This window comes from Macaca fascicularis, chromosome 10, assembly GCF_037993035.2.
Source record: "Macaca fascicularis isolate 582-1 chromosome 10, T2T-MFA8v1.1".
Classification (NCBI taxonomy): domain Eukaryota; kingdom Metazoa; phylum Chordata; class Mammalia; order Primates; family Cercopithecidae; genus Macaca; species Macaca fascicularis.
The window spans coordinates 103,541,336-103,553,396 of NC_088384.1; the positions used below are offsets into that span (position 1 = coordinate 103,541,336).

At 46.7% G+C, this 12,061-nt stretch overlaps 1 non-coding gene across 1 annotated transcript; it reads right to left on the reverse strand.

Annotated features, from left to right (window-relative positions):
- Positions 1-7,801: 7,801 nt before the first annotated feature.
- LOC123567415 (U6 spliceosomal RNA) lies at positions 7,802-7,908 on the reverse strand. The gene has a single exon (XR_006690323.1). It is a non-coding gene; the product is annotated as a U6 spliceosomal RNA (small nuclear RNA).
- Between the last annotated feature and the right edge of the window lie 4,153 nt (positions 7,909-12,061).

Here is a 12,061-nt window from a genome sequence, read left to right on the forward strand (position 1 = left end):
AGTTCGGCTTTTTTCAGCACCTTTATTTGAACTTGTCTGATTGTGTCCACAGGTTTAGATTCAGGTTGAATATTTTTGGCAAAAATACTACAAAAGTGATATTGTGTGTGTCCTTCTTCGGGAATGATTTTTATTACTACGTTTTAATAAATTTACTTTTGGCCGGACGTGGTGGCTCACGCCTGTAATCCCAGCACTTTGGGAGGCCGAGGTGGGTGGATCACCTGAGGTCAGTTGTTCCAGACCAGCCTGGACAACATGGTGAAATCCTGTCTCTACTAAAAAGAGAAAAAATTAGCCGGGTGCAGTGGCTGGTGCCTGTAATACCAGCTACTTGGGAGGCTGAGGCAGGAGGATTACCCGAGGCCAAGGAATTTGAGACCAGGCTGGTCAACATAGTGAGACCCTGTCTCTACAATAAAAAGAAAATAAAGCCGGGTGTGGTGGCTCACGCCTGTAATCCCAGCACTTTGGGAGGCCAAGGCGGGTGTATCACCTGAGGTCAGGAGTTCGAGACCAGCCTGACCAACATAGTGAAACCCTGTCTCTACTAAAAATATAAAATTAGCTGGGCGTGGTGGCACACACCTGTAATCCCAGCTACTCGGGAGGCTGAGGCAGGAGACTCACTTGAATCCAGGAGGCAGAGGTTGCAGTGAGCCGAGATTGTGCCACTGCACTCCAGCCTGGGTGACAGAGTGAAAGTCTGTGTCAAAAGAAAAAAAAAAAAAGGAAAAGAAAAAAGAAAAACGAAAAATGGTCTTAGACCACAGCCTTCCAGACATATCTGCCTTTAAGAAGTCCTGTCCTGGTTGGGCGGGGGGTCTCACACCAGTGATCCCAGCACTTCGATAGGCCAAGGAGAGAGGATCCCTTGAGCCTAGGATTTAGAGACCAGCCTGGATCTCTAAATATGACATAAGGAGATATTATCTCTACAAAACACTAAAAAAGGTTATCTAGGCATGGTGGTATGCACCTGTGGTCCCAGCTACTCGGGAGGCTGAGGCAGGAGACTCACTTGAATCCAGGAGGTGGAGGTTGCAGTGAGCCGAGATTGTGCCACTGCACTCCAGCCTGGGCGACAGAGCAAGACTCCGTCTCAAAAAAAAAAAAAAGAAAAAGAAAAAAAAAAAAGCCCTGTCAAGCAGACAGGCTCCAAGATGGTAGAAAGAGAAAGGCCTTGGGGAATGATTTTTAAATTTACAGCAGTTTCTTAGAGTGCTTAGAATTCTTAGTGCTTAGAGTTCTTAGAATTTACAACTTCTTAGAGTGGGAATATAGTGAAATACTAAAAGGTGAAGGTGAAATCCCTTGCCGAAGGTCATATGTGCCTTTCAGTTGGTGACCCCAGACTCTAATCCTGGTCTCCTTGTCTCTCTGTACCTATATGTTCTTCTGTCTTCTCTGTTCTTAGAAACAAACTTTTTCCTCCCCCCACCTACAGCATGCCTTCTGTGGTCAGAACTCCGCTTAAAAAACCTTTTTCCCTTATTACTTTTGCACACAACTCAGTTCTCTCCAACAAGGCCTGAACTGCTATTGTTTGCTTCAAACTTCCTTGCATCCATTCCTTCCTCTTTTCAAGATAAGGCCTGTTTTTTCCCAGGGCTCTGGGGAACCACACCTAGAAGAGGCTGTTCCAGACAAGTCTAGCATTGCTTCCCTTTTTCTGATAAGGTTCCATTGTTTTTTTTTTTTTTTTTTTTTGAGACGGAGTCTCACGCTGTTGCCCAGGCTGGAGTGCAGTGGCGCGATCTCGGCTCACTGCAAGCTCCGCCTCCTGGGTTCACGCCATTCTCCTGCCTCAGCCTCCTGAGTAGCTAGGACTACAGGCGCCCGCCACCAGGCCCGGCTAATTTTTTGTATTTTTAGTAGAGACGGGGTTTCACTGTGGTCTCGATCTCCTGACCTTGTGATCCGCCCGCCTCGGCCTCCCAAAGTGCTGGGATTACAGGCTTGAGCCACCGCGCCCGGCCTAAGGTTCCATTGTTGAGAACACTCCCTTTGTTTCTTACCTGTCTCCAAAACATGCTGGAATTTACTTCTATTTTAGTTTGCTGGTGTGGCCATTACTGTTAAGATGGTGGTTAATTGTCTTCATATTCTACATTCTTTTTTTTTTTCTTTCTTTCTTTTTTGAGACGGAGTCTCGCTCTGTTGCTCAGGCTGGAGTGCAGTGGCACGATCTCGGCTCACTGCAACCTCTGCCTCCCGGGTTCAAGTGATGCTCCTGCCTCAGCCTCCCGAGTAGCTGGGACTACAGGCGCCCACCACCACACCCAGCTAATTTTTTGTATTTTTGGTAGAGACGGGGTTTCACCATGTTAGCCAGGATGGTCTTGATCTCCTGACCTCGTAATCTGCCAGCCTCAGCCTTCCAAAGTGCTGGGATTACAGGCGTGAGCCACTGTGCCCAGTTAATAGCCAGTTAGCAACCATCTCCAGAATTATGGATTAAACCAAAGTTTATAAAACTTGAACATGCATCAGAATCACCTGGAGGGTTTTTTAAAAACACTAGCTGTGGGCTTCACCTCCAGAATTTCTGATTCAGTAGCTCTGGGGAGGAGCCGATAATTTGTATTTCTTTTTTCTTTTCTTTTTTTTTTTTTTTTAATACGGGGTTTCACCATATTGACCAGGCTGGTCTCGAATTCCTGACTTCAAGTAATCTGCCTGCCTTGGCCTCCCAAAGTGCTGGGATTACAGCCATGAGCTGCAGTGCTGGGCAAGAATTTGTATTTCTAACCTAATCTAACCTAATCTAATCTAATCTAATCTAATCAAGTGATGCTTGTCCACCGACAACACTTAGAGAATCACTGGGAGCTTGGTGTTGTGATTTGTGTTGATAATTCCAGCACTTTGGGAGGCCAAGGCAGGAAGATCCCTTGAGGTCAGGAGTTGGAGACCAGCCTGGACAACACTGCAAGACCTCATCTCTACTAAAGATAAAAAAAAAATTAGCCAGGCATGGTAGCATGCACCTGTAGTCTTAACTACTTGGGAGGGTGAAGCAGGACGACGGCTTGAGTCCGGGAATTTGGCTGCAGTGAGCTATTATCACACCACTGCGCTTCAGCCTGTGCAACAACAGAGGGAGACCCTGTATGTTAAAAGAAAACCAAAAAAATCATTGGCTTAAACTGACATTTATATAACGTCAAACTGATTAGGCTGGGTGCAGTGGCTCACACCTGTAAACTTTGAACTTTGGAAGGCTGAAGCTGGCAGATTGCTTGAGCTCAGGAGTTCAAGACCAGCCTGGGCAACATGGTGAAACCCCATTATTAAAAAAAAAAAAAAAAAAGAAAAGAAAGAAATACAAATTCTCAGCTCTTCTTCCTTCCTTTCCTTCTTTCCCTCCTTTCTTCCTTCCCTCCTTCCTTCCTCCTCCTTCCTTCTTCCCCCTTCCTTCCCTCCCTCCTTCCTTCTTTCTCTCTCTCCTTCCTTCCCTCCCTCCTTCCTTCTCTCTCTCTCTTTCCTTCCTTCCCTCCCTCCCCTCCTTTTTCTCTTTTTTCTCTCTTTCTTTCTTGCTTTCTTTCTCCTTCCTTCCTTCCTTCCTTTTCCTTTCTTTCCTTTATTTTTCTTTTGACAGGATCTTGCTCTGTCATCCAAGCTAGAATGCAGTGGTGCAATCTCAGCTCACTGCAAGCTTCTCCCCCAGACTCAAGCAATCCTCCCACCTCAGCCTCCTGAGTAGCTGGGACCACAGGTGTGCACCACCATGCTGGCTATTTTTTGGTATTTTTAGTAGAGATGGAGTCTCATTATGTTGCCCAGACTGGTCTTGAATTTCTGAGCTCAAGCGATCTGCCTGCCTTGGCCTCCAAAAGTGCTGGGATGACAGGCGTGAGCCACCATACCTGGCCAAAACCCCGTTTCTACAAAAAATACAAAAATAGCCAGGTGTGGTGGTGTGTGCCAGTAGTCCCGGCTACTTAGGAGACTGAGGTGGGAGGATAGATTGAGCCAGAGAGCGCCATTATCCCGCCACTGCACTCCAGCCTGGGTGACACAGTGAGACAGTGAGACTCTCTCAAAAAACAAAAACAGGCCGGGCGCGGTGGCTCAAGCCTGTAATCCCAGCACTTTGGGAGGCCGAGACGGGCGGATCACGAGGTCAGGAGATCGAGACCATCCTGGCTAACACGGTGAAACCCCGTCTCTACTAAAAATGCAAAAAATTAGCCGGGCGAGGCGGCGGGCGACTGTAGTCCCAGCTACTCGGGAGGCTGAGGCAGGAGAATGGCGTAAACCCGGGAGGCGGAGCTTGCAGTGAGCCGAGATCGCGCTACTGCACTCCAGCCTGGGTGACAGAGCCAGACTCCGTCTCAAAAAAACAAAAACAAAAACAAAAACAAAAACAGACAAACTGGTTATATTGAAGTATTGTAAAGCAAGTTACAGACATGATGTCACCCATAAACCCTAACCATATCCACTTCCCAGGGGCTCAATTCTCTACTTTCTCTTGCTCTCCACATCTAATCTGTTTTGAAGTTTTTCTTGTCTAGCTTCAACATATACCCTGAACCCCCATCCTTTCTCCTACATCATCTTAGCCCAAGCTCATATCCCCTCTGGCCTAGAATACCACAGCCACTTCTCATCTGGTATCCTCTCCCAGTCTTGACCCATCTCCCTACACAGTCACCGGGTTATCAGTGGAAAATGCAAGTTAGATCGTGTCACTCTGTTAAAAACACATCCGGTGGCTACTGCAATTAGAATAAATGGCAAACTTCTTTTGTGACTGACAAGAACCTGCATGCCCAGACCCTGCCTCTCTGTCTGGCATTCTCGTTGCTTCTTGAGCCTTGCTTATTACGCCCAGGTACACTGGCGTCTTCCTCTTTCTGCGCATGTCAAACTCTTGGTACTTGTAATTGTCTGGATTGTACCCCACTCGCAGCCTGAACTCTGTGCTTGACAAAAGGCTACCTTTTCTATCCACTTACCTAAAGAAAGTGAAGAAATGTCTAAGATGTGCTGGTAGGTGAAAAAAGTAAGGTGGGAAGTATGTATTGTACACATGTTACCTATTTATTTATTTATTTATTTGAGATGGAGTCTTTACTCTGTTGCCCAGGCTAGAGAGCAGTGGCGTGATCTCAGCTCACCACAACCTCTGCCTCCCAGGTTCTAGCGATTGTCCTGTCTCAGCCTCCCAAGTAGCTGGGATTACAGGCGTGCACTACCATGCCTGGCTAATTTTTGTATTTTTCTTTTTCTTTTTTTTCTTTTTTTTTGAGATGGAGTTTCACTCTTGTTGCCCAGGCTGGAGTGCAATGGCACGATCTCGGCTCACTGCAACCTCCGCCTCCCAGGTTCAAGCAATTCTCCGGCCTCAGCCTCCCAAGTAGCTGGGATTACAGGCATGCACCACCACGCCCAGCTAATTTTGTATTTTTTTAGTAGAGACAGGGTTTCTCCATGTTGAGGCTAGTCTCGAACTCCTGATCTCAGGTGATCCGCCTGCCTGGGCCTCCCAAAGTGCTGGGATTACAGGTGTGAGCCACCACGCCCAGCCGCAGTATTTTTATTCTTCATTTTTATTTATATTTTTTTGAAATAGAGTCTCTCTCTGTCGCCCAGGCTGGAGTGCAGTGGTGCGATCTCGGCTCACTGCAACCTCTGCCTCCCAGGTTCAAGCGATTCTCATGCCTCAGCCTCCCAAGTAGCTGGAATTACAGGCACGTGTCACCATGCCAGCTAATTTTTGTATTTTTAGTGGAGACGGGGTTTTGCCATATTTGCCAGACTGGTCTTGAACTCCTGACCTCAAGTGATCCATCCACCTTGGCTTCCCAAAGTGCTGGGCTGGATTACAGCCTGGCCTGTGAGCCACTGAGCCCTGGCCATGTTGGCCAGGCTGATCTTGAATTCCTGACTTCATGTAATCAGCCCACCTCAGCATCCCAAAATGCTGGGTTTACAGGCGTGAGCCACTGCACCTGGCCTAAAAATTTTGTAGAGACAAGGTCTTGCTATGTTGTCCAGTCTCAAACTTCTGGCTTCCAGTGACTCCCACCTCAGCCTCCCAAAATACTGGGATTATAGGCAAAAGCCACTGCACCTGGCCTCTATGTTACCATTTAAGTAAAAAACAGGAGGTATATAGCCCTTTGCTTGTACATCATTCAAATACCTCTGAAAGGATACACAATAAATGGTTAACTCTTGTTGTCTCTAGGGAAAGATGCTGGATGTCTAGGGAAGAGTAGAAAAAAGATTTTTACCAGAAATCTTTTGTACCTTTTGAATTTTGAACCACATTATACTTGGTCAAAGTAAATTAACAAATAAATACCATCAAGCCTAACTAGTTAAATAAGTACTTATGTGGTTATTCCGTACCTGTCATAAGCTATTTTTTTTTTTTTTTTTTGTAGCACTGATTACAATCTGTGATTATCTTGCTTTCGTGTATGTGTTAACTGATTTTCTGTCCCTGTCCCCACTGGATTACAAAGTCCTGAGAGGAGAGACTGTTACTCTTTGTGTCTCACCATTACATTCCTAAGAATTAGCACAGTGCCTGGTAAATGGCAGGATGTCAACAAATATTTGTTTGGGATTTTTTTTTTTTTTTTTTTTGAGACGGAGTCTCGCTCTGTCGCCCAGACTGGAGTGCAGTGGCGCGATCTCGGCTCACTGCAAGCTCCACCTCCCGGGTTCACGCCATTCTCCTGCCTCAGCCTCCGGAGTAGCTGGGACTACAGGCGCCCGCCACCACGCCCGGCTAATTTCTTTTTGTATTTTTAGTAGAGACGGGGTTTCACCGTGCTAGCCAGGATGGTCTCGATCTCCTGACCTCGTGATCCGCCCGCCTCGGCCTCCCAAAGTGCTGGGATTACAGGCTTGAGCCACCGCGCCCGGCCTTTTTTTTTTTTTTTTCCGGAGAGAGAGTCTCGCTCTGTTGCCCGAGCTGGAGTGCTGTGGCGCAAACTCGGCTCACTGCAACCCTGATCCCAGGTTCAGGTGATTCTCCTGCCTCAACCTCCCCAGTAGCTGGGATTGTAGGCATCCACCACCAAGTCCAGCTAATTTGTGTGTGTGTGTGCGCGTGTGTGTGTGTGTGCGCGCGCGTGTGTGTGTGTGTGTGTATATATATACACACAGTGTATATATATACACACAGTGGCTCATGCCTATAATCCCAGCATTTTGGGAGACCAAGGCAGGAGGATCATTTGAGTCCAGAAGTTCGAGACCAGCCTGGACAACATGGTAAAAGCGCTATCACGGCTCACTGCAGCCTGGAACTCCTGGGTTGAAGTGTTCCTCCAGCCTCAGTCTCCTGAGTAGCCAGGACTATAGGCACGTGCCACCATGCCCAGCTAATTTTTTTTTTTTTTTTTTTTTTTTTTTTGAGACTGAGTCTGTTGCTCTATCTCCCAGGCTGGAGTGCAGTGGCACGATCTCAGCTCACCGCAACCTCTGCCTCTTGGGTTCAAGTGATTCTTGTGCCTCAGCCTCAAGAGTAGCTGGGACTACAGGCACATGCCACCATGACCAGCTAACTATTGTTTACACCATGCTGGCCAGGCTGGTGTCGAACTCCTGACCTTAGGTGATCCACCCGCCTCAGCCTCCCAAAGTGCTGGGATTACAGGCATGAGCCACTGCACATGGCCTCCCAGCTTATTTTTGTATTTTTTATAGAGATGGAGATTTACCATGTTGTCCAGGCTGGTCTCGAACTTCTGGACTCAAATGATCCTCCTGCCTTGGTCTCCCAAAATGCTGGGATTATAGGCATGAGCCACTGTGCCTGGCTGGTTTTTTTTTCTCTTTTAATATGAAACACTTCATGAATTTGCATGTCATCCTTGCACAGGGGCCATGCTAATCTTCTTTGTGTTATTCCAATTTTAGTATATGTACTGCTGCAGGGAGCATAAGTATTTGTTGAATGAATGAATCTTGTCCAGTGGGGACAAGGTGGAAAGGAAGGTGCAATACAATCACTGGTAGATTCAGGATCTGCATACCTGACCGGCAGACCTGCTTGCTGGCTTGGAACCTCCTGAAATTCATGACTGTCTAACGAATTCTGACTGCATACCCATCCTCTGCAATTTCCTTGCCATGTCGGAGTCAGTGAGATAATGCTGAGATTTTATTACCTGCTCTGGGCCTTAGGTTTCATGCCTGCAAAATGGGCTGAGTGAAATAGATCTCAGTTTGCCTAACTTGAGTTGTTCCTGTTCTATCTTTATGAGTTTTGCCATATCATCTATATTATTTAGCATTTTTATATCTGTACCATCTATGTTATTTACTTAGCATTTTTCTTGCATTGGTTCACTTATTTTTAGCTATATAAATTTTATTTCAAAAGGAAACGTTGTATCAATACATAAGCAGAACACCTATACCTCTTGCCATAAATGGGAGCTAGAAGTAAAAATAAAGACAGTGAAACAACACAATGTAATTATATGCTGGCTAGAGACTGTTGCCTGTACAGGCTTTAGGGTCCAGATCTGCTTGTCCTCTGTCAAAAAGGAGATTGGGCTGGAGGTGGTGGCTCATGCCTGTAATTCCAGCACTTTGGGAGACTGAGGTAGGAGAATATTTTGAGGCCAGAGTTTGAGACAAGCCTGGGCAACATAGGGAGGCCCTTGTCTCTACAAAAAGAAAAAGAAAAAAAAAAAATTAGCAGGGTGTAATGGCACCTGCCTCAGGAGGCTGAGGTGGGAAGATCACTTGAACCTAGGAGGTCAAGGCTGTAGTGAACTATGATTGTGCCACTGCACTCCAGCCTGGGCAACAGAGTGAGACCCTGACTCAAAAAAAATCAAAAACAAAAAAGGAGATTGCACCACATTGAGATTCCTACTAGAGGTAAAATTAGAAGAGGATTGAAAAAGGGGTGACTGAGGCCGGGCGTGGTGGCTTAAGCCTGTAATCCCAGCACTTTAGGAGGCTGAGATGGGTGGATCACCTGAGGTCAGGAGACCAGCCTGGCCAATATGATGAAACCCCATCTCTACCAAAAATACAAAAAATTAGGGGTGGTGGTGGTGCCTGTAATCCCAGCTACTCAGGAGGCTGAGGCAGGGTAATTGCTTGAACCCAAGAGGCAGAGGTTGCAGTGAGCCAAGATCGCACCATTGCACTCCAGCCTGGGCAACGGGAGCCAAACTCCATCAAAAAAAAAAAAAAAAAAAAAAAAGAAAGAGAGAAAGAGAGGTGACTGGCTGGGTGTGGTGGCTCACGGCTATAATCCCAGCACTTTGGGAGGCCGGGATGGGAGGATCACTTGAGGCCAGGAATTTGAGACTAGCCTGGGCAACATCGTGAGACCCCCCATCTCTATTAAAAAAAAAATGAAAAAGATTATTTTCCACAGTGCTTTTTAATGGTGCCCAAATATTTTACCAAAAATAATCTTACCTACACTTGGGGAAATAATGAGTTTAAATTGCTCATTTCACAAATGTAGAAACAGGCCCAGGATAGGGGTTGAAATTTTCCAGGGTAGTCATTTGGGAATTTGTCAAGTCTGGACTGTAAGCTTTCATAATAGGAACTGCATTGGCATGTGCTTGGGACAGGTCTGATACAAAGTGTCATTCAATAAATGAGTCCTGAGTCAGGCGTGGTGACACATGCCTGTAGTCCTAGCTACTCAAGAGGCTGAGGCTGGAGAGTCCCTTGAACCCAGGAATTTGAGGTTACAGTGGGCTATGATTGCACCACTGCACTCCAGACTAGGCTACAGAGTGAGACCATGTTTCTAGAAAAAAAAGTAATAATAAATAAGAAAAAAAAGAGAAAGAAATTAGTTTTTATTTTATTCATGTATTTATTCATTTATTTTGAGATGGAGTCTTGCTCTGTCCCTTGGCTGCAGTGCAGTGCCATGATCTCGGCTCACTGCAACCTCTGCCTCCTGAGTTCAAGCAATTCTCCTGCCTCGGCCTCCCAATTAGCTGGGACTACAGGCGTATGCCACCATGCCCAGCTAATTTTTTTTGTATTTTTAGTAGAGACCGGGTTTCACCATGTTGACCAAGATGGTCTTGATCCCCTGACCTCGTGATCTGCCTGCCTTGGCCTCCCAAAGTGCTGGGATTACAGGTGTGAGCCACCATGCCTGGCATATTCATCTATTCTTTGTGATTTATCTCTATGGGGCAATTGACATTTGATCTCCTTGATTTTTTTTTTTTTTTTTTTTCAGACAGTACATCACTCTGTTGCCCAGGCTGGAGTGCAGTGGCACGATCTCGGCTCACTGCAACCTCTGCTTCCCAGGCTTAAGTGATCCTCCCTCCTCAGCCTCCTGAGTAACTGGGACTACAGGTGTGCACCAACACACCTGGTTAATTTTTTGTATTTTAGTAGAGACAGGGTTTTGCCATGTTGCCCAGGCTAGTCTCCAACTGCTGGGCTCAACTGATCCGCCTGACTTGGCCTCCCAAAATGTTGGGACTACAGGTGTGAGCCACTGTACCCAATCCTTTTTGGTTCTCATAAGCCATTTTTATATTTTATTTTATATTTATTATTATTATTTTTTGAGACTGAGTCTCGCTCTGTCCCCCAGGCTGGAGTGCAGTGGCTCAATCTCGGCTCACTGCAACCTCCACCTCCAGGGCTCAGGTGATTCTCCTGCCTCAGCCTCCCGAGTAGCTGAGACTACAGGCATACGCCTCCGTGTCTGGCTAATTTTTTGTATTTTTAGTAGAGATGGGGTCACCTTGTTGGTCAGGCTGGTCTCGAATTCCTGACCTCAGGTGATTTGCCTGCCTTGGCCTCCCAAAGAGCTGGGATTACAGGCACGAGCCACTGCGCCCGGCCATTATAGGTCATTTTTAGATGGGATCTTGCTATATTGCCCAGGCTGGTCTGGAACTCCTAGGCTCAGGTGATCCTTCTACCTCAGCCTCCCAAAGTACTGAGATCACAGGTGTGAGCCACCTCGCCCGGCCTTCTTCAGACATTTGGAGGGTTACCATCGTCTCATAATTTATTTGTCACCTCAAATGCTCAAGAGCCTGACCTGATATGCTACAGTAGCCCCACCAGCACCTAGTCTCTCTTACACCACCCTGTTTTATTTCTTCGATTGCATTTACCAAAGTACCTCAAGCCTATAATCCCAGCACTTTGGGAGAGCTAAGTGGCTCATGCCTATAATCCCAGCACTTTGGGAGTCTGAGGCGGGAGGACTGCTTGAGCCCAGTAGTTTGAGACCAGCCTGGATGAGATCTCCTCTCTACAAAAAATAAGAAGAAAAATTAACCAGGTTTGGTGACATGTGCCTGTAGTCCTAACTACACAGGAGGCTGAGGTGAGAAGATCGCTTGGAGTTCAAGGTTATAGTGGTCCATGGTTGCACCACTGCACTCTAACCTGGAACAGAGGAAAACCCTGTCTCCAATTAAAAAAAAAAAAAAAAAAAAGAGCCAGTTCAGACTTTTGCCCAACCCAGTACTGTAAATTTGCATTGTTTTAAGTTGCTAAATTTATGGTGATTTGTTACAGCAGCAATTGGAAATACACACATCATTCAGTAAGCACTAGTCAAACAGACAAGTGAGGAAGAAGGCTTGGCCAGGTGTGGTGGCTCACGCCTGTACTGTAATCTCATCACTTTGGGAGGCTGAGGCTGAGGCAGAAGGATCGCTTGAACTCAGGAGGCGATGGTTGCAGTGAGCCGAGACCGTGCCACTGCACTCCAGCCTGGGCAACAGAATGAGACTCAGTTAAAAAAAAAAAAAAGAAAAAGAAAAAGGCTTGCTGGGGACTCTAAGGTGGTTCCCGGAGCTCTGTTGCCTTGATAGCAAGGTTGCAGCACTTCACTCTACCTTCAGCAAAATTAAAGCTCCGCCCTTAATGGAACTCAGTTACTTTCTCTATTTTTGTTTCTCCAGGGGTCTTCTTGTTTGCTTTCCTCCCTCTTCCCAGCTTCCTTCGGCCTCTGTTCGGTGTGGTCAGAGTCTCGCTCTGTTGCCCAGGCTGGGGAGTGCAGTGGCGCGATCTTGGCTCACTGCAAGCTCTGCCTCCCGGGTTCAGGCCATTCTCCTGGCTCAGTCTCCCG